Source organism: Macaca fascicularis, chromosome 19 (assembly GCF_037993035.2).
Source record: "Macaca fascicularis isolate 582-1 chromosome 19, T2T-MFA8v1.1".
In the NCBI taxonomy this organism is placed as follows: Eukaryota; Metazoa; Chordata; class Mammalia; order Primates; family Cercopithecidae; genus Macaca; species Macaca fascicularis.
Genome location: NC_088393.1, coordinates 24933245 through 24937256, shown reverse-complemented (window position 1 = coordinate 24937256; position 4012 = coordinate 24933245). Strand labels below are relative to the sequence as shown.

The 4012-nt window shown below is 54.9% G+C and overlaps 1 pseudogene; it reads right to left on the bottom strand.

The window, feature by feature from the left end:
* Positions 1–1599: 1599 nt before the first annotated feature.
* Positions 1600–3806, bottom strand: LOC102121464 (tubulin beta-8 chain-like; annotated as a pseudogene).
* Between the last annotated feature and the right edge of the window lie 206 nt (positions 3807–4012).

The following is a 4012-nucleotide window of genomic DNA, read 5'->3' as shown; positions in this document are numbered from 1 at the left end:
TGGGTGCATGCCTGGGCTGGGCTGGGCTGGGCAAGGACACCCTTCGGAGGGTGAGAGCCATGGAGGAGGGCTGTCACAGAGGTTCCTTTTCCTGCTCTGAGAACAGGTTGGGGGAGTATGGGTACCTCTCCCACCTCCCTGCTGCTTCCAGGACCCCCTTCTTTCAAGATGAGGCATTTTTCTGCCTGCCTGTTCTCATTTGACCCCCATAGGCCATTGCAAACATTCAGATAAGAAAAAGGAAACAGCCCCATCTGTTTCCCCTGACACATCTGAGGCAGGGGGGTGTGCCTAGGGAACCTAGAGTGGAACCCATACATCTGCCCACCCCCAAGGCTATGCTGGCTTCATCTTGTCTATCTGTGTGATATGGGGGGAGAGGTCATCAGACAGGCCGTGGACGAGTTCTACAAGAGCCAAATAGAAGAGCACTGTCCTGGCATGCTGCCCAGCACCCAGCTCACATACACATCTCCAACTGGACAGCTTCCCTGAAGCAGGCCTTGAAGTCAGGCTCCCTGAGAAGCCTGGAAAGGAAACTCTGCCAGGCTAAAGGGCCTATCCCCAAAGGTGCCACCCACACCAGTCTCATCCTGACAATCTTGGATTATTTTTGCCCTGAAGTTTTGGAGTGGAGGACAGGGAGACAGGAGACAGTGCACATTAGCCACCTTTCCAGAGAGAGTACGCCAGCCCTCCAGATTGGGGCGGGTCAGACCTCCTCCTCACTGGTTGCCAGTTGAGGAAAGCAGCACTCGTGAGCATCCACCTGTCTCCCCAGGTCCTGTTTAGAAACCCCATCTGTGCCTTTGGAGAGAGACTGCCCCGAGAACACAGGCCCAGCAACTGCCATCTACTACTCCCAGGGCCTAATCCCCTTCTACATGGGGTTCACTGCCTGTGACTACGTAGTGGGCTTGATTCCTGCCCACTAGTGCCTGCCAGATACCCCATGCCCACCTCATGAAGAGAATGAGGTCACATAGACACACCCAGGCCACCACGGTGAGGGGGTGACTGGGGCCCTACTTGCCCACCCTTCATTGCTGGTTCAAGGCCAGCTGTCTGACCACATTCATACCCTGAGGTGGGATGTTGGGGACATTGTCCACTGGGGTCACTAACCACTTTTACATTTCCAGAAACAAAGGGCCAGCTGGTCCCCCTGGAAGTTCGGTACATGGGATAAGCCAAGGTTTAACCTTCAGGAACAGGTTTCTCACCAATTAGCTGCCCAAGACCCAGGGCAGCCCCAAGTTTGTGTTGAACCTTCCTTCCATGTCCATGGCCCATGTCGACCCCTCCAGGAGCCACTGGAATGCTTGTTCCTGGGCATGTGATAAGCCCAAGACAGCTGCAGCTCTGCAGAACCACTATGCCCATCTGGCAGCAGTACACCGAGAGGGTATAGAATGAAGTTGGAAGTGAAACCAGATACTACGTGAATGCTTTACTAGGTAAAATCACTTCCTATAAAAATGGTCTAAAATGCAAAAGGAGATGTGAAGACACAAAGAAAAAGTGCGTAGTGACACATGGCTATCAGGACACACTAAAGAATCCACACTGCTTCCCCCCTTTACCCAGAAAAGAAAGGTTCTAGGCCACCTCCTCCTCAGCACACTCCTCAAACTCCTTGGCCAAGGCATTCTGGCACCGCTGGTACTCAAACCAGATCATGTTGCTTTCGACCTCAGTGAACTCCATCTCATCCATGCCCTCACCCGTGTACCAGTGCAGGAAATCCTTGTGCCTGAACATAGCTGTGAATTGATCTGAGACGTGCTTGAAGAGTTCCTGGGTGGCCATGTTGTTGCTGCTGAAGGTGGCTGACATTTTTAGCCCCTGGGGTGGGATGTCACAGATGGCTGTTTTTACATTGTGGGGGAGCCAGTCAGTAAAGTAGCTGCTATTCTTGTGTTGAATATTGAACATTTGCTCTTCCACCTCCCTCATGGACATGCAACTTCTGAAAATGGCAGTCACCGTTAGGTAGCTGCCATGATAGGGGTCACAGGCAGCCATCATATTCTTAGCATCAAGCATCTGCTGGGTGGGTCAGGGCTCAGTACTGCTGGCTGCCCTGGCTGGTGAGTGAGGCAAAGCCAGGCATGAAGTGCAGCCAGGGAAACAGGACCATGTTCACAGGCAGATTCCACAGGTCAGCATTCAGTTGGCCTGGGAAGCTCAGGCACATGGTGGCCCCACTCATGGCAGCAGACATCAGGTGATTCAGGTCACCATAGGTGGGTGTGGGCAGCTTTAGATTTCTGGGGCACATGTTATAGAGAGCTTCATTATCAATGCAAAAGGTCTCATCTGCACTTTCTACAAGCTGGTGGACTGAGAGGGTGGCATTGTAGGGCTCCACCATGGCATCTGACACTTTGGGTGAGGACAGGACACTGGATGTGTTTATGATCCTATCTGGGTATTCTTCCTAGATCTTACTGATGAGAAGGGTACCCATCCCAGACCCAGTCCCCCCACCCAGGGAGTGAGTCAGCTGGAACCCTGCAGTCAGTCACGGCTCTCAGCCTCTTTCCTCACAACGTCCACTACCCACTCCATCAGCTCTGCGCCTTCTGTGTAGCGCCCCTTGGCCCAGTTGTTCCTAGCTTCACACTGACCTGAAAGAAAGTACAGCCACTCAACGGCCAGGTATACGGTAATCACTGGTCACCACAATGCAAAAAGGGCCAAGTGTCACATGTAAGGTGAAAGTATCATTCACCCTGCAGGTGGAGCAAATAAAACCCCCTCCCCCAAAGTTACAGGACAGCAGCGTCACCTGTTATAAATTCAGTCAAGAGCCAAACCTGAGACAGCCTAACATCAGACCATGCTGCAGGTGCCTCCTTGCTCATTACCAGGGAAGGCAGCAGCCATGGTCCCAGCTCAGCTCCCTGCAGGGAGATTACATCAGCAGCTCCTCACCTTGAGGAAACAGCTGAGCCTTCCTCCCAAAGCCCATTTAGGAGAGGGAGATTTCCTGACTCAGGATAGAAGGGTGTTCAGGATCCTTGACTCCACAGTTCCCACAGCGATGACCTTGGGGGCACTCCTTGACTTTGAGCTGCCCTAAGGAGCTGCACCCCAGTCTTCACCTGCAGCTCACCGAAGATGGAGTTGTCCAGCCTGAAGATCCACCCGAAGGGCCTGGAGTACACAGAGTCCATGATGTCCGGCTCCAGATCCATGAGCACAGCGCGGGCTACCTACCTGCCACATGAGGGGGATGGGCGGGCATCAGCGAGGGGAGGGCCGCCATTCTCAGGAGGGCGGTTGGGGAATGACTGGGGTCTCACCGCTGGCCTCGTTGTAGTACACGTTGATGTGCTCCAGATGCAAGTTGCTGTCCCCGTGGTAGCTGTCAGTGGAGTCAATGGCATGTTCGTCAGAGATCACCTCCTAGAACTGCGAGACAGGAGGGGCCAGACAGGCCAGGGGTGAGACAAGGAGGCCACGGAGCTGTAGGCACCCTAGCCCCTCTCCCACCTCCACCCCTCCCGCAACCCCCAGACCGCTGTGTCCCTGGGGGTCCTCTCTGGCAGCCTCACCAGCCGCCCAGCTCCACCGTGTCACGGCAGGGAGCCCAGGGTCCCCAAAGCAGAGGCGCCAGCCCCGTCACTGCGAATATCTTCCCGGCCACCCAGCAGGCCTGCGCTGGGCCCTCAGAGCACCGGCCGCCAACCTTGGCGCCAAACTAGTTCCTGCACTGCTCTGTCTGCTTGAGTACGAGCTCCCTCATGGCCAAAGCAGGACTAGGGCGGCAGGAAAAACGCCAGGAGGCGCAGACGCGCAACGACCTAGCCCGCGCTTCCCCAAGGCTTAACTAGCCCCGCGCCTACCTACCCCAGCCTCGGATTGGGCTCCCAGAATAAGCAACAGCTTTACTTCCACACAGGGGTACCCGCCTGTGAATCCCTTGTAGTTTATCGTCTATTGGAGAGTTCAGGTGGCCTTGCTCTGGTCCTTTCCACGTTGGGGAAAGCTGATCAGCTGGAAAACT